This window comes from Dromaius novaehollandiae, chromosome 2 (assembly GCF_036370855.1).
Source record: "Dromaius novaehollandiae isolate bDroNov1 chromosome 2, bDroNov1.hap1, whole genome shotgun sequence".
In the NCBI taxonomy this organism is placed as follows: Eukaryota; Metazoa; Chordata; class Aves; order Casuariiformes; family Dromaiidae; genus Dromaius; species Dromaius novaehollandiae.
Genome location: NC_088099.1, coordinates 52,994,039 through 53,021,853, shown reverse-complemented (window position 1 = coordinate 53,021,853; position 27,815 = coordinate 52,994,039). Strand labels below are relative to the sequence as shown.

The 27,815-nt window shown below is 41.9% G+C and overlaps 1 protein-coding gene across 1 annotated transcript in view; it reads right to left on the bottom strand.

Moving 5' to 3' along the window:
* ITGA9 (integrin subunit alpha 9) overlaps window positions 1-27,815 on the bottom strand; it is a 230,863-nt gene that overhangs the window by 131,619 nt on the left and 71,429 nt on the right. The gene's annotated exons all lie outside the window — the stretch shown is intronic.

Sequence of the window (27,815 nt, the reverse complement as noted above, 5' to 3'; positions counted from 1 at the left end):
GAGGGAAGTCTCACTCAAAGCCCGGGAGGAAAGTTTCCCCCTCTTACTCCTTTGATAACGCAGGAAGGCTTAGAAAATTCACCTCCTTGTCTTGGAAACCAGTTCTGGCTGTGTGAATAATGAATCAAATAGCTTTCCACTTAGCCAGAGGCCTTCTTGAATCCTTCCTCACCTCCTCCTCATGCACAAGTACCCGTGGGAAAAAGCAAATACATGAATGGGATCCTGCATCTAACAATCACTACTGGGAAATGCCTTGGTCTGCTTCTATTGCAATTACACAGCAAATTGGCTCCAGCACCCTTCCCTGGTAGTACCTGAAGACTCCAAAACAGGCCACAAGTGCTGAGATTACAATTTTGCCAGGCTTTCTGAGCTGTAAACAGCTCTCATCAGATAACGCCTGTAGGAATCCAGCATCTTCACATGAAGCCTTTGTGCTTTGAGCAATTAAGGATGCACTGTGAGCCATAAAATTGTCAAGCCCCGCTGAAGAAGGACAGGTTTGTATCTCCAGATTCATGTTTCAGTCAAAGCTGGATGTTTACTCCTTTTCATTAGCCTTATAACTCCAGATCTTACTGGGAGTCAGTTTACAGACCTCTGTCTCTTCAAAAACCAATTATAGGCTCTTCATAATCTCTTAGTCTGGCAAGGGGAACTTAAAAAAAAAAAAACAAAAAAAAAACAAAACAGATCTCTTTAAAATCTACCAGAGGCCTAATAAAAGCTCATGCTGCGCATTACCATATGCTGTTTCCATTTCCTGATTAGACCCACTGAAAAAGTGTTGGGTATTTGACTCTCAGGTTCAGCCTCAAACAAATCAGGATGGTGGGCTTAGCCTTGGGGGCCCCTCCTGGATTTTGGCACGGGATTTTTGAGGAGCGCATTCCCTGCGTATCTGCCACGGTCAGCACTCTGCCCTCGCTTCCTCACTGCCATTAAGGTTTAAGTCGGCTAAGCCGAAACGTGCCACTTGCCAACAGAGCAGGCTTTGTCCCATACTAGATGTAAATCCCTATTTTGATGATAGGCGGGAATCAGGAATGGAGTGACAGCTTACCTGAGAATTATGTGTTCTGACAAGCACTCTCATGCTTCACAGCTGAATCTAATACAAACTCAAATGTGGTGGTGCAAGGCTGGCTTTTGGATCTCCTTCAGCCTCCCATCGTCTCAGGGCACTGAACCGGGGCTAACCACTTTCCAGCCTCCCTTCTCATAAGGTTAAATCTGAAACCTGACTCGTTCTCCATCACTGTGGCCAGCCTCCTAATCCCAAACTCACTCCATAAATACATGGGAAAGATATTTTAAAATATCTTGTAGGGCTGAAGTTGCCAAGTAGCAACTTTTTTTTTCCAAAGAATTCCACATAGATATGTCTGCTCTTGTTTTCTTCTCAAAATACTTTTCCTTTCAAAATATGTATTTTATGATATATAGTGTTTGTATCTTTCCCCCCACCCCAACAGATTGGGTGATTATCATAGCTGCTATTAAAGCCTGAAATATTTCATTTTATTGTGGTATCTTCATGTCTTTCATAGATACTTCCCAAATCCCAATGGGATTTCAGTTCTGTGCTGCTTTTGGAGCAAGATACATGCAGTCTCTCCCTTCCATACTGTCCCTGGGGCATCCTCATTATATGGTGCCAGCTCCTAACCACAGTCAGTCACAGAAAGAGGACATTTTTCAGGCTCTGATTGTAAAAGCCCTTCCTTGGAAGGCACTCAAAAAAGACCTTTTAGACCTTTATTTTATTACCATGGATTTACTAGTAAGCAGTTATCTTTTTAAAACTTTTAAAATATACTCCTTGAGGAAGACTGTTTCTTCTTCAGATGTTATGTCTACACACTGCATCAAATGAGAGCTACCTGCATAGATGTTAAAAGAAGAAAAAAGTGAAATGGCCCATTTATGTATTTTTCCAACCTGGCCAAACCTAAGCACAAGTGAAGAAAGCCCCATTTCTTCTATTTCTCACAGAGACACCACAAACAGAAAATTTCATTCCCCAAAAGACAATCTGCCGAAAAGGTATGATAGCGTGAAAAACAGCGTGCTATAACTGAAATCCTTTTGCAGCCATAATTATAGCAGTTGCTACCAAGCCAAGGATATAATTTTTGCAAGCCAAACTAAAGCAAGAGGAACAAAAGTACTGCTATTGTTTTGGAAAGCTGAGGGAGGCTTTCTTTCCTTTCCCCGTATTTAATCAGAGTGGTGGAGGGTTGGGTCAGGAAGACTCATGAAAGCTATATAGCTAATATTCTCTGCTGGGATCCAGGCTCCTCAGTATTTTGCAACCCAGTTAGAGGATATTTGTGAATCACGTGCAACATTACCCAAATTGAATCCTTCTTCTTCCCAGTGAAATAATCAATGAGAAGAAAAGAAAAAAACCAAAAAACACACTGCAAGTTGCAATCCTACAATAGGCTCCATAGGGCTTATATCCTCCTGATCACAGGTAAGCTCTCTTAATTTACCTGGGATCCAGCAGGAGAGTGTAGCAGGCTAACCGAGAAGAGAAGAGACAGATGCAAAAACTCCATTCGAGTCAGTCAGGCCAACCACAGTGGCATGGGGATGTCCCCACTGAAAAATCCAGGCTTAATGATGCACACGACCAACCCAACCTCCCAGACCTCCACCACAGCATAGAAATCCCACTGAAAAATAAATCTTTGGAAGGGAAAGCAGTACGTGCTTTGTTTGGCTATTAAATTTACATTTATTTCTAAGATTCCATTGTCAAGTTGCGGCACAACAAAAAATAGAGCCCAAAGAAGATTCCTGGGGATAACCTGACTGGGTTCCAGTCCTCCTTTGGGTGAGGGGATACACGAGCTGTCCGAAAATGCATACTTTAAACACGTTATCCACATCTTTATTTCCCAGCTTCAAGAAAGAGACGTGTTTCAGCCCTCACATTTCATTCTAAAACCAATCGCAGGGGCTGCTTAGCCCAAGCAGAAGCAGACAATTCAGGGAGGGGACTTGGTCTCACCTTTTTGTTTGCAGCTAAAAAAGAGTATGATTGACTATCTGCACAGAATTCAGCTTTACGGCAATACCAGTTACTATTTTCGATTTGAATAGCATTGATTTGGCTTAATAACTCTAAGGATTTCAAGTCAGCAAAATGGCAATAACATGGAAACGTTAAGCAGGTAATTGTACTTACATAACCACATTTTTAAATATATCACTTCAGTTGTTCTTCAGATATCTTCTGCAGATGGTTAGAGATTTGGGGTTGTTTTTTTTTCTTGCAAACCATAAAAATTTTCCAAATAAAAAAGAACGTGCTTTATTTTTTCTATATTTGAGAGAAACTGCTGTTTTAGCCAACAAATAAATCTTGGTAAACTCATCCATATATCACTTTGTAGCATAGCCAAGCATCCATTTAAAAAAAAGAAATAAAGGAGAAGTTATCATTTTGTTCGCATTTACAAGAAAATAAACAGTGCTATTTCTGGTCACTTGAACTTTAAAATATTACTGCAAAGAACTGGTTGACCTCTTCCAAACCACTTAATTATCAGTCAGCTATTTAAATATAAAGTCTATATTCCTCGTTTCCCAGAGCTTCTTGTTTTCCTTTTTAACCAATTTTCTTTGAGACAGAAGGTTACTGCCAATTATGCCTGTAATTATAGATAAGCGGGACTCTGGAGCCTGCTCTCTTTGCCATCTGATAGAAGGACAAAAGTCATTACATTCAAGGTGAAGGAGAAAAAAAATGACTTCTTCCGGGAACAACATTTCACTCAAAATTCTTTGTGGCTCTTTAATGAGAAATTTTAAAATCTTAAAAGTCCTTTCAAATTTTCATTTTATTTAGAAATACTTAATTCTGAATTTTGAGGAAAAAAAGTGGATATAAAAATAAGAGGACCAATTCACAGCCATTTCCCATGGAAATTACTGTCCTAAACAAAAAAATATTTAGCCTAACACTGACCAAAAAAAAACCAAGAAACCACAATTGGGGTGGGGGGTGGGGGGAGATGAGGGGGGAACCTAGATAAATCGACTAACAAGACTCTCATAACCACTACTGTCTCACTCAAGACCGAGTTTCTCATTCCTCTAATGTCCAGTATATCACATCATGCTAAAATAAAACTCTATGTGGAATTCACAGATAGGCCAGGAACGTGGGATCAAAAAAGGAGAAATGCACACACACGAGAGCATACTTTGCCATGTATTTCATAGCTATCATCTTTTTTTATAGATATCTATAGATTGCTTTGAAAGCTACAGTTGAAGAGAGAGAAAAGACAAGAATTGTGTCAGTTTATGATGATGATGGGTTTTTTTCATAGCTCTTAACTAAGCAGATATATGCCCCAAAATCCCCAAACCTATAAACAACTGTTTTCTTCCAGGCTGTCTCTTCCCACATACGCACACAAACAGAAAAAACATGCTTTCTAATGTTGTATCATGAACTGTCCAAAGCTTGAAAGAATGAACTTTTCTGATCTTCAGACAAACCTTTGGGGATTAACTATACATTTATGAAAGGCTATCTTTTCCACTTCTGCATAGTTCCTTTCTCAAGGTCACATGAATGTGTATAATTTGTTCTTTCCTGGAAACCCCAAATACTTCCTATTTTCTGTATTTTTTAAGGCATAATGCATTTAACTTTCCTACATTACAGTTTTCCTTTCACTTGCAACCACCATTCACCGCAGAGTATCACTTCACTCAGTTTCCGTTTCCGATAAATGCAGAAAAAAGCATAACCCAAAGATAAATGTTTTGAGTGATAATTTTAAGTATATTCCAGGAGTTGTAGGAGAAATCTCTGAGGTAGTAGAATTTCATATGGAAAAGCATTAGTGCTTACTAGCAGCCATTTGAAGTTCGCACGCTAGAAGGCTTTACAGTATCGTGAAAATTCTCCTTCCAGGTATCTGAGAGACAAGAAACTGCCTATTTTAATTACAGCAGCTTGTTCTATATCAAACTAAGCCTGTTCTTTATCCAAACTGGTTGTCAATAGAAAAAGCTTTCTTTGCAAACAATATACCCCAGAAATAGCATTTTTTTTTAACCTCCTCTTTATATTCCTTATGCAAATCCATTTACCATGCAAATCCCTAAAATTATCCAGCAATTCCCAGAGAATTCCTACTATTTTGAGCCACATGAGTTTCTGCCTCACACATTTGACTGTTCTTCTCCCAAAAGCGACAATTGCCACACAATGAATCTTACACAGCACGTCTTGTTTCTTGTGTGTGCCAAACTGACCGTGATGGGACACCAGGTTCATTTTTTTTGAAAGTCTTCACGCTTGCCACCACAGTTTCTGTTTAAAAGCTAATGTTATCCCAAAGAAAGTTGCCCAAATACCCAACCCTGGTCAATCCAACCAACATAAGCACTCACTCCAAAGTCACCAGGTGGACACAGGGAGGCCTTGGCTTTGCGGTAGCTTCTGGATTCCTCTATGGTTTGCACAGAAAGGTTGTTTTGATTTGGGGCACTGAGGGTTTAATTGGGCAGGGTCAGATGTTGCTCTTATGTACCGCTGTTTGTGTTATGGAAAACGGCCTGTGACAAACTGCAACTTGTCAAGTTCCCTAAAACCTGATAGTAAGAAACCCTCAAGCAACATAATAATGAAGAAACATATCCCTCCTTGGCATGATATTCATAATAAATGTTCAGTTCTCTATACTCTAAAGACAACACAGTCTTTTAAACTATTCCAAGAAATACATTTCAGAAGCATCATATTTCACGTGAAAAAAAACCACACAGGAAAGGAAAGTCATACAAAAAGAGATTTAAACTTCTTGATCTTTCATTGCCTTAATAAAGGTAATTCATTTGCAAATCCAAGGTGTAGACAACTTAAAAAAAAATCTTTCTATGTTTAGATTTTTTTTATTATATCAGAAAATGAAGAGTTCCTTAAACGTGTAGACCACTGCAAAGCAAGGAACATTCACAACAAAAGAAATGGAAATCAGTAGGATTTGGAAGAGATCATTATCTACTGATCTGTGTTACATCTCAAGAGTATGACCACATAGAGATATATGAGCTAGTTTTAAACTGCCTTACTGAAAACTGTGTAGCTGCAGTTTCATATTTTGAGGGATTTCTGGATGTTTGTGAGTGGAAAAGAGCTGCCTGTGAAGCTGGCTAAGCTATTTGTATCTTTACATCTCTCCATTTTTTTTTTTTTTAAATTCTCCAAACACATTCCTGGACACAGCCTTGACCACTCCAAGTTGCCGGAGGGGATGCAGAAATCCTCATCCTACTGCCCGAAAGGATCGTATGTTCTCTCATGACATCTGTCCTACCAAAGCATGACGTGCTGTGCCACATGAGCACACTTACCACTTAACTCTCTCCTATATCACTCTCCTCCACAAATATCAGCAGGTCTCTGCCTTCTTCCACCCTGAGAGCCTTGCAAGCACATGAAAGCCTTAAAAATGCACAGATCCAAGACTTCCCAGAGATTCACTTCCTGCCCAAGCATACAGGACAGTATCTATACTTTAACCCCTGATCTGCAGCAGGCTCTACGGACGGCCATTCCCTGTACATCCTCTGAGAAGTATTTTGCCAGCTAGAGGTTTAAATTAATTCCCAGTGCAACTCCCCCAACATCAGCTCTGCCACAGCAACGCACAGGAAGACCCCATTTCTTTTTCCCCCGGTTGCCCGAGGGGACTGGCATCAGCCGGGCTCAGCGGGGGACGAGCTGAGGCCTCCCTCCACGGGCACAGCGCTGAGCCCCGTGAAGGGCTGGGTGCAACGGCCTGTGGAAACTTGAGTTTGCTCAAATGGAAAAAAATGCTCTCAAATGTGACCCAGACCAGCTGCGGGCAGCCTCCTGAACGGAAACACGGCTTGAGACTGAGTCCCTCAGTAAAACGTTGCTGCTTTAATGATGGGCCTCACCTACAGCGTTATAAATAAAGAACCAAACCCCAGCAGGACACGTTCGCAGCCCTTCACGTCTTACCAGAGACTTAGGTGAGAAAACCCTGTTGCCCCCAATCTCCCCGAAGAGAGCTGTAGCTGCTGTTAGGGAACCATGGTGTGGTTTGGGGGCAGTCTGATAGAGCCAAGGAGATGGCAGAGTGTCTGTTAATGCTGCTACTGGCATGCAATACCCCACCGGCCAAATGGCTGCTCCTCCAAAGCTGAGTCACTAGCAGAAATGCTCTAACGACTTGGTTTTAACTTAATGCCTAATTTAAAAAAAGTCATTTCAAAGTGAGCCTAGATCTCCAGAAGTGCTATTAAAAAATAAATAAATTTAAAAAAATCAATAAATCAAGAAGAGCTTTTAATCCCTTTAAAAATCCTTAATAGGCCAAATTCATCCCCACTAACTCCAGAGGCTGAGCAGAGCCCATTGGAAAGAGTCAGATAAGACCACAAGTAAATACGTCTGGACAGCGCGGCCACATCTCCGCTGCCAGACTAGACGAGCCCGTGAGCGCTCACTGGCGCTGAGGCCAGCTGGCACGGAGCAGCCGCATCCATCTTATCGTGACCCCCTTTGCCTCCCAGACAAAGCAACCTCATGTGCAGCAGCGGCGTACGGCCCACGCCAGCTCCCAAAGCATGCCCGGGAATCACTCAGGAAAGCGAGTCAGGCCACAACCATGCCAGACGCTCGGCTAACGAAGCGGTGTCGCCGGTGCCCTGGTCCCAGCGGCCAGCAGCACTTCCCAGCGCCGTTAACGCAGCAGTACTCTGTTTCACCACATAAATACGGGCCAGTCTGCCCATATCGATTATAAAACCACCGTCTGTAAAAATCAGTCCTGCACTCAGATTTGTAAATATTTGTAGGGAAGCACCCTGTTGTCCAGAAACATCCAGCTCAGGGCTAGTTTCACGGGGTCTGCAGAGGTGATTGCCAGCTATGCAGACCGCCTCCGGGAAGGGGACCCTGAGCCGGCTGGGTTCATGGCTGAAAAGCAGAAATGCTGAGAAGAGGACGACATATATATCCTGACAACCACCACACCATCCCTGTCCAGCGACAGTTTTGACACTTGTCATTTTCATTCTACGTTGGTACAATGCCAGGTTTCAAAACACCAAAGGAATCGTGTGTATGAAGTAGAGCCGTCTTTCTCCACCAAGATCAGCCAAAATCTGCTGACTGGAGACAAATCAACATCAAGGGGAAACACAGTCACAGGGAGCCTTGAAGTCCGTGCAAAATGCTTCACTGTCTTCTTTCCTCATCTAGTTTTGTTCTCAACCCTAGACTGCGATTTCTTCAGCAGTCCATAAAAGAATAAGAAAACTGAGAAGAAAGGTCATTTCCCCATTGCAGTGTGTACAAAAAATTACTTCCCTCGAGAGATCTGTACTGTTCTGGAGGTTACATCTTTCAGGCAAATAAACGTAATTGCTTTTCATACAAGTGTCCTCACAGCTCTGAGCGTGTGGGGCAGGTAGATGACGATGTGCCCGCATGACCACTAGCAGAGGCCTAGAGCCACTAGGACCACTGGAGGTACCACAAGTGCTGCCTGCGCAACACAGGATGGGGCTCAACCACCCTATTGCTCCTGTTGGACCTTACCTGAAACAAAGCCAAAGCTAGTGTGTGTGAATCCTGGTGTTCTGACACTTATTTCCTTTGTGGTTTTGAGCAAATTACTTTGTCTTGCTATCTTGCTTTTCCATCTGTAAAATACAGATGATACTATTCACCTTCGTTACAGGAACTTTGTGGGGATTAATTAGCTAATGCCTGCAAGGCACTCTGAAGAAGAAAAATACCATGCAAATGCTAAGCACAAATATTTTTCAACCTAAATTCCTATGGTCATCCTGTTTATTAACAAGGGGAAAATATCTCACCTAAAACAAGGCATTAGGCTACTGTTTCCTGCGAGGCTCACAGACGTATTAAATTGTCTCCAGGGTAATTTGCACATCATTTAGCTCATGTCACGAAAGAAAACTACGCTCAGAATGAACAGCGCTAATGCAAACATGGCATTGAAGTGAATTACCCCCCACCCCACTGTGTACTCAGCACCAGCATGCATCGGAAGGAACATCCCACCATGAGAAAAATTGTCTTGCTCTCACCAAGGGCTCATGCTTGGGCTGAAGCCAAATCCACGTGTACCAATGGCATGGCCACCAGTTCAGCTGCCTTACCCAAACCCTGGTGCAGGCTGCTGCATGAGGTGGGGAATAGGATAGGAGGTTTTTTTTCCTCTGTAATGTGTTGCCATCTCAAAGCAACCCTGGGGAGAAGGGGAGGAGGTTAATTAGGACTTGCTCCTGTTCTACAGCTGTCGTGGTTTACAGTGCAAATCTGAATTTCAGCTATCACAGCAGCTGCATATAGGGTGGGCAAGGAGACCAACAAGAGGGCCCAGAAGGAGATCTGCACTTCAGAGCTTGTGCTGCACTGGAGGGTTTCATCCTCCATGATTTCCCAGACCAAGACACTGCCGTTCACATTAAAAAGAAATCAAAAAAGGAGAAAAGTTTCCTGATGCTGCTTTCAGATTCAGTTACATAATGGATGATGCAACTTTGGCACAAGTTTTAAGTGCTGCTATAGAGCACAGGAAAAAAAATCAGAGATAAAAAGCAGCAAGAAGAAAAAGGATAGCTACTAAATAGGATGATTAGAATTGCAAAACTAGAGAGTCACAGTGGGCCATTAGACCAAAAACAAAAATAGCACAGGACTTTTACCAGATCATCAGCATTGTGACTAACACAAGAGAAAACCACATATCTGTAGGCCTTGGGGATTTTTTAAATATGAGGGGGAGAAAAAAAAAGCAGAAAACATTTCAGATAAAAAAACAGAGTTACTAGTTTCAAGAGAAACTAATCTCTGACCGTTTTGTCCTCCGATTCCTCCTTGGACACTAATTTGTGTCATCAGAATCTAGTCAATGGCAATGTTTAAGAAATATGAATTGACTAGTTATCAACATCATTTTTCTGTCCAAAACCAGGATGAAAAATAAAATTTTAAACATTTGCCATCAAATAAGTCATCTAGTTTCCACTGGCTCCTGTAGTTTATTTCATCTAAAGAAGAAGGAAGTTGAAAGGTTAAAAGTACGGGAGAAGTAGTTAGATGTACCCTGGCACAACTGAAGGTCATGTGAAAATTAGACACTGAGCTACAGCACGCTCTGTGAACTTTATCTAATCAGACACGGAAGTGACTGCGTATAATATACTCTGGTTGCCACGACTGGGTATTAGTGGCTGTACTATTCTGTAACACTTGGGTCTTGTTACAGCAGCGTTAGTTTGCTAATTCACAATATCTTGTGAGCTCTAAATCCTGTGCTTGACCTGAAGCTCTGGTGAAAAAGAGGCTTAGTCTCAGGAAAGGAAGAGCATGATCCCAGGTGTAATAACCGAACACTGTGATAGGACTGCACAGTCACTGTACTACAGGTAAAAAAATAAAATAAAATAATAATAGTAATAAAATAAAATAGATTAACTCCAGAACTAGCAGATGAAAAGAACATTGGTTTCATTTTAGAGTACATCCAGAAGCTTGTCCCACCACTCCCTGATCCCAAGCTTCGTGTTTTAACCAAAAATTTGACATTAGTACATTCCTGGCACAAAAACGACACTGCCGCCACATTATCTCCAACTTCCAGTAAATCAAATTATTATTAGTTAGATGTTATTTGTTTTGGACTGCAGACAGCAAGTGCTATCCCAAATGTCAGAGGAAGCACGAGGGAGCAGTATAGCAGTGACCACTCTTTTTGCACAGCAGCCCTGCAGTTTTTCAGTATAAGCTTGCTTGGTAGCTAGTCAAATTAGGCACCAGATCAACAGAACTCTGTCTAAAAACATGCTGATATCAAACCAAATGCAGCAAAACACCTCACATAACACAGCAGGTGCATTCCTGGGATGGCAGCAAGAAGAAGTTAAACACAACACTGTCCTTTGGCTACATTTACAGTATCTTTCTTTTATGGTAGACACTTCATCAGAAGCAGCAGACTTCAACCAGTGGCAGCCTAAAAACAATCCAGTGCGTCCTTACGTCACATCGGGGCTTTTTTTTTTTAGGAGCAAGGCTTGTTACGAAGGAGTAATTCTAATCTTTTCTTTCTGTTTGTTTCCACTGAAAAGAGCCCAGGTAACCAGATTACCATAGGACTTCATCAGTGAATCAAAATATAGACAGCTGTGAAACCCCTGGGGTTTGATCCATTTCAATTGTAAAGTTTTCCCACTGGACAATTTTTGGAACACTTTAATCAACCGTGTTCTTTTGTGTAAAAGAGGGGCTGAGTCATCTAGTGTAGGAGTAACTATAAATACCTCATGGCAAGGCTCCTGCACAAAAGCTACAGCACTTGATATACAGTATTTTGGAGACACCAGAACACTGGAGAAAGAGTACAGAATGTCCTTTTTAGGAAGGAACATCTGCTGCACTCTCCCCAGAGCGACTGGTGTGCCTTCCATCTCCTAAATAATGTCAGCTCACTGGTGTTACTTTTTACAAGCCGAGTTGCAAGATTTCCTCACAGTTTAAAGGGGGGTAAAAACTGTTTGGTATGGAAAAAGAAGAGGCTGCCAGAGGATTTGTTAAGCCACTAAAACTTCATAGCTTTCAGTAAAATGCAGTCATTACGTTATCTCCTAATGATGCAAATATCTGGTTCCTTTCATCCTGACAGTATATCCTGCATTTCATGTTGATACAGAAACGAAATATAGCTAAAGACTATTTACAAACCAGCAATCACCCATGCCGCTTTCCCACTCTCCCTTAGTGTTTTCCTGAATTCAACACCTCTAGAGATTATCAAATACAACAGCAGGTATTTTGCCACACCGCAATGAAAACTCACATATGTGAGTTTAATTCAATGTTCAGATGATTTTTCCCTGCCACAATCAGATGTCGAAGTGCAACTTAACAAGACAGGCCAGAATCAAAGCACGAGACCAAAACAGCACCCAACACAAGATATCCTATTTGCTTTGCAATTGATACTACAGATAAGTAACAAACCCTCAAGGCTCCTTCTTCTTCCTTTCGTCTGTAGACAGCTCTGCTAGTTCCCAAATATATTTGTATCAATGAGACCCACTGTCTGGCTCTACAGGTTTCTGTTGAGTTTCAACACTGGTTTTATAAAGTTAATATTTATAACTACTTCAAGCAAGGGCCTGAGCACTTCCTACCCCCTGCAGATAAAAGCAAAGAATCTACTCTGAAATCCCCTGCCAAATACTATAAACAATCATATTTCATGCCTGTAACGTTAACGGAATGTTGAAATATGACTTAAGTCTTCCCTGGCATACTCACCTTCCTTTTCCCTGTCAAATGCACACTCATTTTGAAAGTCTAATTGAGATTTTTAGGAACTTTTTTTTTTTAATGATCAAAAGTGAACCTGAGTTCCTTAGCACATTCTACCAGGACCATGACAGGCATCACAAGAGAAGATTAGGTCAACAGACAAGTAAGAAAACCTCTGAGCAGCAACCAGGCAGGTCTTTGTTACAAAGCAGGATCTCTTTCCTTCATCACCAAGACGGTAGCCAATTGCCCTGCATGTGTAGAAACTGCAGGGGACACCCGTGAGTGGTTGCACCTATTTTTTGTTCCTCCCTATCAGGTTTATAAGGCAAGCAATCCTGCAGTGGTATCTAGCCTCCTGGGGATCAGTCGGTCCTGATGCATGATTTCTTAAATCCTTCCTGCAACAAGCTCTGCTTGTATGAAATACCTGAGCACTCACTGCCTGTGAGTGGGGCTGATGGTCACCACAGGCCCTTTGCTTCAAGTTGGGATGAGCCAACGAATACACAAACCCTACAGTAAAAAGGTGAAATGGTTGTCCCCATCGTGCCCGTGTAACAAATCTGACAGGAGCGCTTTTTTCAGCCAAAACTACTCAGGGAAATCTTAAACTGCTTCCCTATCCTCCTCTTCAACAAAGCATCACTATTTCTGACACAAGAAGGAAGCAACTTGATCAAGTCAAGTTTATATCCACTCTCAGCCTGATTCAGGACACAGTACAAAAATCCGTGATGTACTTATCAGGTTTTGGTCAAAAGACTTACTTTTTTGCCCAGTGACACTTGATATGAAGTGCAACAGCATTACTGGACTGCAAAGCCCACCCCAAAACAGCACAGAGTCTCGCAATGGGGGTCCTCCCACAGCAGGTGAGAAATGCAGCTTCAGCCAAGAACACATTGAGGGGGAGACTATAACAACAGAGAAAAGACCTGCTATATACTCCCCAGTTCAGGTATTTTGTGTTTTACCCAAACCTTTTGTTATTAGCCCTTAAAGGCTTTTCTTCCTCAAATTTGCCCAAACACTTTCTGAAACAATGCAACTTCTCTAACTGTCCTTATTTCGCTGTACCTCTTCTACCTTCGGTGTATGCTTTTTGAGAGGAGAAAAGAAGACAATACTCAAGATATGCAATCACCATAGAGATGTCCTGAACACAAATAAACTTCCATTTGGGCTCTCTACTTCTCTCCTAATAAATTCTGATTAAGAATTGTCCTTTTGGCTGCCACTTGAGCAGACATTTTCACAGGGCTAATCATAACAACTTCAACACTTCTATATTGAATGGTAATAACCAGTTTAAACCCTAAAATTGCACATATATGTTTAGGGCTGTTTTTTTTCCTAAATGCATCTCAGCAGGAATTTCCTCTGCCTTTTCATTGCCCAATGACCATGAAACCTTTCTGTGATAGTGGAACATCATATTTTATTTTTACTACTCTGAACACTACAATGTCATCTGCAAACTTTATCACCTCACCATTCATCTCTTATCCAGATCATTTATGAAACACACTCCAATACTCTGTGAGGCCCAACTGGTGAACTTCAACTGCAAAAACAGACCATTTATTCCCATTCTTCAATCAGTTACTAATTCACAGTAATATTTTTCCTCTCAAAGGCTTAATTTCCCACAAAGTTCCCTAATGAAAGGGCATGTAAAAAACTTTTAGAAATTTATTTACACGATAACCAGAGCCTTACCCTCACTGAACTAAAGCTCAATGAACTCTTAACAGATTTGTGAGGCATGATAAGCCCCCTAAGAAAGCCACAGAGATTCTTTCGCATTCTGTCATGCTATTTACACTCATTAACAATTCTATTCTTTATACTTTTACCATTATTCTGATACCAAAAAGCAATTTAAGTGATAGTTTACAAACCGCAATTGATAGTTTGCTACTTCGTATTTGCATTCCTCTAGAACTTGTGGGTGAATACCGGCTGGTCCTGGAAACATGAACATGGTTATTCACTGTGTCGCTCGTCATACAACATCCCCCACTGCCACTTCAATTGGAGATGACTCTCACAATTCATCTCCCACAACGAAAGGGCCACCTAAGGAAGACCATCTCCAAAGGGCACTCAAATGAAAAGACTAACTGAGATATTCTGTATGGCTTTATTGTGTGTGAATCCTCATTGCAGGACCTGATCTTCCATAGATCTTTCAGCTTCTCAAGTTCACTTCCTCCTCCCCTCAGGCAGACAGGGAATCTAACATTGCTGTAATATCCAGGATGAATATCCTACTCACTTGATAAGTGAAAGGGCAGCAACTGTCAAAACCAGTCCACCACCTAACCCTTACTTTCACTGGTTTTGGGAATGCTTTTGAAATAGAATTCTTTGTTTCTACTAATTTTTTTTTGTAAAAATCCTTTCTGAAATGGAAAAGAACAAAATCACTTTTACCAAAAATGAAATATTTCATCCCAATAACTGAGGGAGCTTTTTCTAAGATGGTTTTGTCAGGAAATATTTTGAAAAAAGTCACCTTTGTTCAGTTCAATTTTTTCTCCCTTTTAATTTTTCCTTTCTCCTTTCCCATCCACTTTTTTCAGTGTACAGCTGAGCCAAAGCTCATTTAGCATCCATGTAGCCCCTAATTAGCCAATGCTCATGAGATAAGAAAATGACATATCACTGTAAGCATTGTTTTGCAAATGAATCAGAAAACCAGTATGTCCATTAAAACCATAGGGCGCTTTCTCTCCTCCACTCCTGAATCTGCTCTAATGGGCTGTCCAAATTCCATCCAGACTGACTATCTGGCTTTTCACATTGCTCTGGCTTCCCTTCTGCTCCCAGCCACTGCTAACCAAGCCTGAGAAATGTTAGCCGCCTCTTTTCAGAGCAGGAGTGTCTGTGTTTCAGTCCCTATACACTGTATACTGTTGTGAAAAATCAGCTTACAGTTCTTTGGACTCAAACTCAATGCAGTGTATAGAAATGGATGGTAGGTATCATCACTGGGCTGGACACCCCCTCTCCTTTTTTTTTTCTTTAAGAAAGCGCAATTTCTGGGAGATGGAAGCATACAACAATGAAGACTTCAAGGCACAAAACTATTCAGATCTCATCACCTTTCTCCCCTCTGCCACCGTATTTTTTGAAATAATCTCTGGAAGTTTCATCGCACTCCTTCAGTCTTTCACACCAGCTCTTCAAACTGAGCAGGGAGAATCAAAGGAGTTTTTTCATTTGCTTTCAGCGACACTTGCTGCTGAGTTGGGGGAAAATGCCTCTTTTGACTTCTACGCAGACAGATCTACAAAACTCCAGATGAAGGACCTGCGTGTGACACGGGCAAAACAGGCTACACAGATGCTCCTGGGACTCCACAGATGAAAACAATCACAGCAGTTTGAACCCCTGAGATAGTGTCATCAGCATTTCTGCATATACCAGGAAAGAGGAACATTAATAATTTCAGCCAAACACTCTGAGATGTTTGAGCATTGCCAACAGTCACTGTTTTTTCTTCTCTTCTGAGAATTAGATGAACGTGGCCATTAGCTGTAGCTGCTCTTTGCTATCCCATGTAAAATCAGATTTTCTGGAGTGCTTCTCAACTGCCTGACTGGTCACACAAGCCATCTGCCAGGGTTTAATGATATCGTCTGAAATCATGCTATCTTCCTGAGCCTACTCATTCCCCCTGGAGTTCAGGTTTTCCCCTCTTCTTTTAAATGCTAAATATTAAAATACAAAAGGCTTCCAAAGTTAGTTCAGCCTCTGCTTGGGAGCATTTTTTGCTTTTTATTAAATCAGACAAGTGCTTTTAGAGCCAGCGAAAGTAAAGAATTTGTTTGGTTTGTCAGAGAACCTGTTGACCAGACACAAACACAGCCACTATTTTTAAAACCAAAAATAAAATCAGAGAACAGCTTACATATTTTTGCATTCTTTTCCTAATTGCCAAAATACTCATCCAGGGCCTCTTCAACAATAACTTGGATGAGAAAGAAAATGTTAATCAAGAGGAGTAAGACGGAGAAGGTGTTTCAAGCCAGCTTTATTTTTATGTCCCTTGCAATCTAACAAAATGTTTGCTTCCTATTTTGTTAATAAGAGCACTTCCAGTTGCGTATGGAAACAGGAAACAGAGCAAAAAGCTGATTTCTTAAAAGAAAATAGTGCTAAAACTAGGATTGTTTAATAACAATACACTCACTTTAGAACCCTTCCCTCCCTCACTGGAAACAAATACACACTTGAAAAAAAAAACTGTTCAGAAGTGTTTGCCCCTATCTTTTTCTAAATGAGACATTTAAGAAAAACTGGGACAACCACAGTAACAGGAAATGTTCTCCAGAACAGTTCTTTGGCTTTCACTCGTCCATGTTAGTCTCACATCCTGCTGAAAATTGCTTCTCTGGGCTTTAAAACTCTCCTGTTCCTTCCTCAGGTTAAAAAGCACCCTGTCTCCGTCCTTTCCCCTAGCTCACCTACAACTTCCCCCTTTTGATGCAAGAGCCTTTTCCATGGCAGATTATCTTGCCTATAATTTGGCTACAGGCACAATTCTTCTGTATCTTTTTACCTATCATAGTAAAATACTTTTAGTTCAGCCTTGGATAAAAAACATTGATGTAACAGGTTTCTGGAAAATGGCTGGTCAGCCAACTCAAATCCATCTGTAGTATGAGCAGATATGTTAACTTCATTAAAACCTTGATTAAGAATCTCCTATGACTCTGGAGTTTCAACTGTAATTAACTCAAAATATACATGTGGTGAGAATATAGGGTAGGAATACTGGGTAAGCCCAAATGACTGTCTAAACCTGTGCCTATTCCCAGCCATTGCCAATAGCAAATACCTACAGAAGTAGGTGCAAGAAAAGGCCAAGTATACAGTGATACTTCCCTTACACACTGTCCCAGCTTCCAGTAATCTGTAGTTGAAGTTTTCCTGAGTCCAGGGATATATCTTTATGTTTTTCTTTGGAGTCTTATGCCATGGATTCACACAATCACTTCTTGAACCCAGGTAGCCTTTTGGCACCCACAAGAAACCCCATTCCAGCCAGGTGTATCCTGACATGCTTGGTTAGCCAGCTCTGATTTTAACGAAGCACATCCCCCAGGTCCCTGAGAGTCGGTCAGAGAAAAAGTTGTGAGGTACACTGTTTCCCAGTCTAATCCTTTTACCAAAACTTCATCTCTGCCTTCCTTGGTTGTTCTCTGGAGCTAAGCTGGAGGCGAGGAAGTGCAAATGAAATACTGGCTCCACCAACACCTGTAAGACTGATACCTCCTGAAAAGTAGGTTTGAGATAGCCCAAACTCAGCACCTTCAATTGAGATCCATGAATAGATTGCTTTGGTGTTCTCTTTCTTGCACGTTCTCTCTGGTCATTAAGACCTGCAGTCACCTGCCTCCTGGAGATCTCTGACTCACTCCTTTAGCAACACAGGCAGGCTGTGGTATTGAGGCCCTCACTTTTCCAGTTAACTGCCTTAAGTCAGAGGGGATAATCTAAGCCTTAAGGTTTTTGGTGACATTTGAAATAAAAGCACCTAGGACAGCAGAACTGGGGAACTGGCTCATTGCTAAGTGAGAAGAAGGAATGCCAAAACCCAAAGCCTCACACCCACTTTCCTATAGCTTTTAAGTCTTCACTTTAAGTTTTCCCACAGTTTCCCAGCTTGCTAGACCTTGTTTTTCTTATGAAATCTAGCAAGGTCACAGCTTGAGGTGTTGTAGCTTGAGGCACTTAGTGCATTTCTTTGCTATCAACTGGCCAAATACTCTACTCAAATACTCCGCTTTTGTTGAAAAACATCAACAGATACTTGTAACCGAGCATACAAGGTTTAAGCAGAGGCTGGACACAGCACTAAAACAGATTTGGGTGGAACAGTGCAACAGAAGGTCCCAAATAGAGAACATGATTAAAAGTATTGTTAAAAATGTATTTACAGAATGAGGCTGATATATCCCAGCTGGCAGATATGTGTGCACACACACCAAACGCATGGAAGACTAGAAGAATTTTAAAGCAAACAATCAACTCCTCCAACTTAAAAGCATCTCTGTGATCTATTGCCTTGGCCCTGGACCCAGGAGTGCTCAGTCTCTTACAACACCGCTGGCAGTTGTGAGTAAACAATCTGCACACTTTGGCCCAAGCCCTCTCCACAGCAGTCTATGGCAGCGAGATTTAGTAATGTCTGTGTTTGTCAAAATGCCCAAAGGCAGGGGAAGAAATGGAGTACAAGAAAAAGAAGAAGAAGAAGAAGGAAAAAAAAAGGCAAATTAATTTGTCTGGCAGAACTACATTGATTTCAGAGCTGGATTCAGAGAATTAGCATTCCTCTAATACACAAATACATAATACAAATGATCACTACAGGAACTGCAACCAAGTTAGAGACTAAGCCTGCAGAGCATATAGGCACGCTAAACCACGGCCGAGAGAGCAGGGCGACTTAGAAAGATAAGAAAGCGAAAGAAAAATTGTAAGAGCCATTCCAGCTTCACACCAGATTACAGCTTTTCAGCTGACAATTGAACTCAGATTGCTCCACTCCCAGCCCAGGACTTCAAACGTACAACCATATTTCCTCCTAGGGAAATGACAACAGCTCCAAACAAAGCTCCCTAGGACATGCCAAGTTTGGTGGTGGTGGTGTAAGGGCTTGGGTGGGTTTTTTTTTCTTTCTTAAACTCTCTAGCTTATTTAAACAACAAACTGGGTGGTCAGGAGCGCTTGTCATACACTGGCTAGTCGCTGGCTGATTCACAAAGGAGACAGGGACTGCTCGTGGTAGCAGCTAATAAGGCGATGCCTTCAGTTCAGACAGTCGGGATGCGCCTTGGAGGCGACCGGCCAGGACCTCTTCCTCGCTGGAGGCAGTAACTGCCTGGGCGTGCTGGGAACTGCGTTTGTCAAACTGGGGACGCTTGGAAAGTCCCCATGGAGGGACCACTGAACACTTCAGCGTCTATTTTTGTGCTGTGAGACAGACCAGGCACTGAACCAGAGCAAAGACCAGACCAGTCCAGACCTAACCCACCCAAAGCATGGGGATGGGTAGACACTTCCTCACCGCAGATGTTCAGAGAATATGTTTCAGCTCTTCCAAAGTCATTTATAAAACATGCAGTATGGCTGAGAGGAAAAAGATTTGATATTTCAGCATTTCTTTTTTTAAAAAGCAACTTCTTTGTAAAAAGAAAATATATTACAACCTACACCTTTACCTACAGTTCTCTGTTGCCTTTTGATTGGCTCACATACTGGGGATTTTTGTTGCCCCCCCTCCTTAAAAAAAAGGAAAAAAAAAAAGGCAAATTCCTGGTGGTGTCATACTCTTTCTAAAAGCTTTTGTTTCCATAGTCTTCAGGTCCAAGCTCCAGGCACTGCCTTTCATATGACCATTTTTGCCTTTCCTGGCAACTGTCACAGAGAGCTGTAGTAAGATCAGTTCTTTTTTTCAGTTAACGTGCTCAGCTAGATGGAAGGAATCCTCTATATTCATCCTTCATGAGCAAACTTCATGCAAAATAATCTTTCTTCAAGGCAGGGACAGTGATGCACAACAGACTTTCTTTAGTGGACTCTTTAGTGTCACGTGCAAAAGGACAGGTGCTTTTACCTAACATGAACCAGTTTTCTCTATTCTTTGTAATGGATTTCTCACTGAGTCCACATTTTATTCTAGAAACTGGCCAATATAGACTTGCAATTGAAAAGCCGGCTGAGTTTCCCTAATGAACAGGGCACTATGATGCTGGTTCTGGAACAGAGCTGAAGCCAATCTGCCCCAGAGGCCAACAATAGTGGAAGTTTTGGTTCACTCCTATTTTTATGCAACTCTTACAAGGTTTCCTATACTACTTGGTAAAGTATGTTTACATATGAGAGAGCTTAAGACCTTCCCAATAATTCTTAAGATTCACAGTATCTGCCACAAAAGGATTAATTTTTAGGACAGCAAATCATGTCAGTCGAGAAGAGCACCAAAAATCCTGGAAAAAATAGGTCCATACAACAACCTGGCTACCAGGTATGAATATACTGACTTAAGACTTACAAAACTATAGTAAATATCTGCTGTAGCCCAGAAAAGCTATTAGAGCAGCTTCACTGGGTTAGATGAAGCAATGAATTCAAGTCTGGATTTTTCATCCAGGAGGTCTTTTTTCTACCAAGCTTTGGTATACAAGCAGGAATTACTTAATATATTCTGGAGAGTTCCTGTTTTCACTGTATTTCTTTCTTGATAGCAAACAAACAAACAAACAAAATCTAAAGATTGCGTAGTTCCACATGTCCTAAAGATCGCATTCCCGAAAAGACAAAATTCATTTCCACAGTGAGTAGAAATTTTAAGCTAATAAATGCAGCACCATTTGCAAAGATGGTTTCAGTCACATTGCCTATGCTGTTTCTCATCAGGGACACACTGAAACTGTGCAGACACAATTGCCATGTTCTTATGCATACACTCCATACCTTTGAAACCTTTTAAAAATTCCATTCCTTGAAAATAAGCCTACAGATGGGCTAACTCCTCAGAGAGTCCACTCAAAAGCCAAGGAAAAGCAAAGGGGTTTTTTGAGCAGAAAAAGAAAAATTAATGGCTGAGAGTGGTTTCTAGAAAGCGGAGGCCTCTGAAGTCTTCATTATTACCTGCGCATGCATACAACCGAGAAGGATAAAAGCCATTTCTCTTACAGACAACCCATGAGTTACAGACATGAAAATACAGTAAGTAATCATCCATACGTCCTCACTAGCACATTAAAAAAAAAATTACAGCCCAGTGTAGATAGACTCACATAAGTTTGACTTGGTAACACAGAAACCAACCCTGGAACAAGTCCTTAGCAGAAACACGGCCTTGTCCACAGCTTTTCACGCAGAAATCCAGTTTGACTTCAGTGCAAATTCCCCATATATGCTACTTAGACTTTTTTATTGTAGCATAAGCCTGTAAAAGGACAGGGCAGGCAGGCTGTTATTCCTGGTACTCAACTTGCTACCAAATGCAAAGCTCAGGTCTCCCGAAAAATCTCCATGGAGAAGGATCCCAGCATATCACCGACACCTGGAAATGGGGCCATTCTGCTAAAAAGAGGCACCTTGAGCCACAATGAGCAACACATCACTTTATGTGCTTTTATTGTTTCCTGCAAATGGTTAATGCCAGAGCTGCTGTGACCGGACCAAGAAGCACCTTGCTCAGGGCTTGCCCCTCACATCTCTGTGTTCAGATCTCCCATGCATCTTCTCCCCTGGGAAATTTTATTCAGGTTGAATCTTTTTCCAACCTGCAGTCACTGCAGTTAAGTCTGAAATCTTTCATAATCAAGTAGAACCCCTCATGTGATTTCTTTAGAAGGAATCCTTCTTCCGGTGCCTATTTCTAAAAGAGAAGAAGCTGCAGTTACAGCTGTACTCACGCTATGCAGTTAAAGCATCCTCATGGGTCATTTTACCTTTTGATGCAAAAAAGCCTCTTTTTTGTTTGTTTAGAATGCATCTAAATTGACAGCTGCAAGACTAAAACCAACATTAAGCGTAAGCGCAAGGACCTACGGCTGCAGTTTGAAATTCTAAAATAAGATATCTGCCTCATAAAAGGAAGCACCTGGTCTGTCTTTAGAAGAAATAGTAGAAATATATATTTGGGGGGGGGGGGAAGAAATTATATTTGTGTAAAACTAGCTTAATTAGCGCCTGGTCAGGGCTCACAGTTATTTCAAACAGAGCATCCTGAGCCATGCTGTTTATACTGTGTTGGAGTGCGTTAGCATGTAATTGTATGCGCAGTATGCCCATGGGATCCTCAGGAAAACATGTTGTGTAATTAAATCTTTGGAATACTCTTGACCCTGATAAAATGAACTCTGATGAAAATCAAGAGTGAGGGAGAAACTGCCTTCTTTGCCACTGATGGCTCAGGAGACATATATACATATATGTATATACAGACATACATTAAGCACAACTTTGCCTCTCATAAAGAAGCTATCCATCGCATTTGGACAGGTAGCAGTACTTCTCTCCATCATGTACTAGCAAAAATAAGAAATCTTGAAGTAGTTCTCAGCTTTGTCTGGAGCACCAACTGAAAATTATCTCTATTAACACTACATGGGAATACAGCATATTACATAATTTCTATAACTAAAATGCCATCGGTGAGGGGGGCAGTGGAACCAAAGGAGATTGCTCTACTTTCTCTCCGATACCACATTTCTCACTTCAAATTCAGTACCCTAGGCTCTTGGAAATTCTCCTAGGAAAGTGAGGTAAATTTTAAAAACTAAAGAAAAATAGCAGCCACTTCACTTTTTGTAAGTATGCCAAAACAGAATTTTTAATCCTTTTCCTCGGTAACCTGCGCTATCATGGTATCAGACAGAATCTCAGTCCTGGTAGAAGAGAAGGAAATACTGTCCAAACACAGACCCAAAAGAAACCCTATGTGCCAAAAAGCCTAAAATTTAATTGAAGAACAAAGATAAACAGACAAGGGTACTACTTGGAAATAGTGGAACAGCAGTATTGGGCTTAGCTCTTCAAGAAAAGTACCAATGTAATTTGTAAAGTCTGAGCTGACAGCTAGCTAAATACTCATTATCCTCTGAGAGAGCAGAAAGACTTCACATAGCTTTACATATGTTATTGCAAGACTTGAGTCCAAGAATCCAAGAAAGCCAAGTAAAACAAATGTTAGAGATAAGGAAAATTGATTCTGATTATCGATGTCTGCATTAGATTATACAATCAGCACTGTGCTCCCAGATAACTGGGAAAAACTATTTTCTGTAGTACTATACATGATGGCATTCAATGGTTAATGAATGCCAGGGAAATCATAGGACAGAGTGCGAGTTCAGCTGTTAAAAAATGGCATTCTTGCAGTTGCTGTCTAGGGGGCTGGGGGCAGTGCCAGACGCGGCAGCCATGTACTCTGGGAAAGGAGCAGGGGCATAAATATACGAAAGACCAGATCCAGCCTGGCTGCCCCATGCAGAAAGAGGGCAATAAGAAGAAGAGCTGTGAGGAAACACCAAAAACAGACAGACCAGCAACAGAAAGCAGAGAAGGATGAAACCAGGGGTGAGGAGAGCAGCATCTAACCTCTACACAGATCCAAAGCTGAGAGCTTCTCTCCTGTCACCTAAGTGGGAAAGTACAATCTCACGCAGTATATCTGGGCATCTTAGAGAGACCAGACTACCTACAACATCCTTTCCATAGGCCCTAGTCCACACCTGGATGCAGGCAACGCAATCCACAACGTTGCTTTACGTACAACTATGAAAGCAGTCTGCTCGCTCCCCTCCTCCAGAGGCAGGGCAAGGGCATGCTGGCCATCAGAAACTTGCTGGCACAGCTTTGCCTTTCTACACGCTGCCTTATGCCATAGGGAACCCTGGAAAAGAAGCTGTGTGGTGGTGAGAGCTGCTGTTGTGGGTGCGTGAGTTTATATCTTTGCCTCCTGCTCTGTCAAGGTTCCCTTCACACACCGAGTGATGCAACTCTGACACCTAAAATAACATCATGCTATCTGGGGGAATATTTCTAGCACACCTATAAATCCTCACAAGAAAATGTGAAGAGCTTGGTAAGAAGTTACACGACTAAGTTTCCTGGCTTTACTCACACACACAGCTCCATTTGCTTCATCAACGTTACATGCACAAGTAGCCAAGAGTAGGGCTCACACCACTTCTGTCACCTGTGTTGCAGCAATGGCACTCTAGTGCCTGAAGACAATTTGTTTAAAACAACAACTAAAATTCCTTGTCATGATCTCACCCTGAGCTGGAACGTTTGCATTATTTTATTTTTTTTAAATATCAATCACACCTTGCTCCCTGAGCTTCCCCTCCCACGGGTACTGCCATGGAAAAAAAAATGATTATGTTTTTGGGGTGCTGCTTTTCACACCCGTAGGACTTCACTGACTGTGAACACCTCCTGTGGAGGATTGTGGAAGCTGTACAGAGACGGCGGAGGAGAGTACAGGCATAAACAGCGTCCTCAGTACAGCTTGCGCACAGCTGGCAAATGTTCGCAGGAAACAGACGACAGTCACAAGTGGGCATGAGAGAAAGGGCAGGAAAACACTTTCTCCCCTACAATTCCCACTCAATGGCCCGAAGCAGCTTTGTGCAACAGCATTAGGAAATTTGCTCTATATCTATACCTGTTTTTACAGACCAGACGAGGGCTACAAAATTTTAACAGCATGAAAACATCAGCCACTTACTTATACTATAAAGCTTTATTTAGGTTTCTAAAAAGGTGACGTTTCCACTCGTTCCTTTATATTTCCTAAGGAAGCTGTTAAAACCCACCATTCGTTCACATGGCAATATGCCATGGCCTACCAACTATTTTATTTCACCTTATTCTGAGAGGAGCTGGTGAGCATGAGCATAACATAGGAAAAAACTCCAAGGCACATACTAAACCTCCGGGTAAGGCAGCAGTGAGGTCCCACTTCTCCGTATGCCCGTTTGGCATTTCCTGGACACTACCAGGATGCTTACAAGAAGTGCTGATTTTCAGAGGTTTTTCTAGCCCAACATCAGAAATGGAAATCCTCCCGAAGTTCACCCCATCAGTAAATAAAACCGTTTTTTTCCCCCTCCAGGTTTAGAGGAAATAGTCAATATGACCTGAACTACCTCTCCTTCATGAAAGGTGCCAGTAGGCACAGGGACCCTCGTTGGTTCTTCCTGGGCTCTTAAGAAATAAATCTACTCTTTGCAATCTAACTAGGGATCAAGATCCTTCATGTAAATCATGATTACCAGTTAAAATGAGGCAAAGTAACAAACCTCTAAAAGTAAAAGCTCAAAAGAATGTCTCAGTACTAAGAAAAGAAAAGGAATTGCTTTTACATTAAAAGCAGCAGTGGTTTACTGTAGAAAAGAAACAGAGTGAAAATAAACTCTGAAAGTTTTTGCAATACATATAAAATTAGACTTTTTAATCCAGGATCCTGTGAGGCCAACTCCGCTCCCTCCTTCATTTTACTTTTTTGTAGACAAACTAAAAATAAACCACCTTATTGAGATTAACTTTTCCATTCACGAGATGGCAAACGAGATCTGTCAAGCATGCAGTGGTGACCATATAAATACAGAGTACACTTTCCTCAGGCACAAGCTGCTACTAGGAGAAACAAGAACGTGCCCTCACCAGCTCTGCTTCCCCCTCCATCGCCATTTAACCCCTGCAGTGAAGGCACTGCAGATTAAAATGTTCTTTCCCTGTTGAAAGCAAACTGTCCGACTTCCCTCACCCGCTGCCCCATTCCTCGCATCTCCACTAGTTTCCTTTGAAGTTTTCTTTGACGCTCTTTTGAGGCAGGAAACACGATATGAATTCAGCAGAAGCTGCAGCCACAGATGGGGAGTCAAGTTCTACATTTCACCATAGGCACCAAAAGGTTACACAAATAAAAACTGAAAGTGCCACCATGTTCCACTGAAAGCAGTGATTTACAGGCCAGAATTTGTTTGTTTTTATTGTGACAGTCTGGGCTTGAGAGAAACTGGCACAGAACTAGAGAAACTCTGTTTTGCTCCTCTGCCCTTCTGAAGCTTTTAAGATGAACACTGTTGGGAAAGAAAGGGAGAGCGCATTGCAACGACTTCCCTAGCATGCCTTTAGGAAGTTCGGAAGAAAACAGGAAAGACTGAGGTCAGCCAAAGTTAACCGAACCTTTTCAGCATCATCATCCCATTTGCTCCTCAGTGATGGAAGGTGCCCAGCCCACGGGCCCAGCACGTGACCCTCTGGGATCAGGATCCCTCTGCTAAGAGCCCCTCCACAACGAGATGCTCTTTACCGGGAAGCGGCGAGGAATCTGACAGCACTTATGAGCAGAACAGCACAGCATGTGCACAGATCCGCTCCACCGCACGTAGCAGTGGCAGAGTCAGTGCTGGGCACCCACAGACGTGGCACCTACTGAGGCAGCAGACTGCACCCTCCTTGTTTTGCTGAAAACCTAGAAATCTGGGCAGCTGCTGCTCTGCAGATCAGTCCAAGGTGCGCAGGACAGGATTACCCAGATCATGGGCACTGCCACCACTTATCCTCACCCACCAACAGCAACAACAACAGCTCTCCCGGCCTTCCTCCAGCTCCCGGCCTTCCTCCTTCCCCCCTTCCCACAGCATCGGCAATCCCGTCCTTCACTCAAAGCCCTTTCAGATTAGCACAGCTCTTTCCACTGATTTTGGTACACTGTGGACCAGCCTCAACACAGCAGCTACATGTTCCCTTGCCTCCACGGGTATTACCAAAATTATTTAGGTCTCACCTAGCGGTTTCAATACTTACTCATTTCACCTTAACAAAGGGGGTGTCGATGATTTGATAACAGAAGTAAAACTGCTGAAGCACTTTTCAAGGAAAAATGGCAGTTCCTTCCCCCTCGCCCCCCCCCCCCCCAATGTTTGCTTTCCACAGAAAATTGAAGATTTCCATGGGGGGAACACGCAACAACTAACTAGCTGACTGCCAATTTTTCCATAAGAAACTACTACTTCATTTGAATAGAAAACCGTTTTTACCTACACAGCAGGTCAGCTAGGCACTCTCCCAGCCCCTACTGGATGCTTCTCTACAGACAGTAACTTCCCACCATAGTAAAGACCACCTCGCAGCTTCTTCTACTCCAACAACCTCTCTGAAATTAGTTAGAATTCAGTCTTTCAGAGAGATGGTGCTGCCATCCTTGTTTCAGCTTTTCTTTCTTTCTAATGGTAGATCTAAAATTAGATGCCAAACTCTTTTGGGATGGATTAGGTGGGGTTCATTATTTATCTTGTAGTGAACCCGGTTAAATATGAGGCAGTAAAAGTAACCCAAAACAACTAGCTCTACCTGGCATTTAAAAAAAATCAGAACAAAGGAGGAGATTAACTTTCCCATGGCTTTACTTAATAATGTTCATTCATGTTTTAACTCTTTTTTCCCTATTTTTCTATGTCTATAGTCAAAGATCTGAAAGATTTTAATAGTAACTCTGATAAAGCAAGTGAGTCAGAAAAATCTTAACACAAAATCTCAGCTCAATTGTTTAACACAGGAACATGAGAACAAACACTTCATCAGCACCTTATTCCTTGAGGGGCCTGAGAGAAACCCAAAAAAATTTAATGCAACTTTCCTGAGATATGGCTAACCACAAAACAAGAACACAAGAATAAACCTATTCATTATCTCTCAAAGCCACATCAGATATCATTTATCAAAAATTAAAAGACATCGTTCACATTTTCACCTTCTGACTAAGCTTCACCTTCCACAACAAAATAGGTTTTGTTTCTGTCAGGGAGGGAAAAGGGTTTTCACAGAAGAGTAGAAGAAACATAGTCCCCACACCAAGCTGGAAATACCTCTGGGTGCTCAGAGTAGAAATAATGCCCAAATTTATTGTGCCTGCACTCCT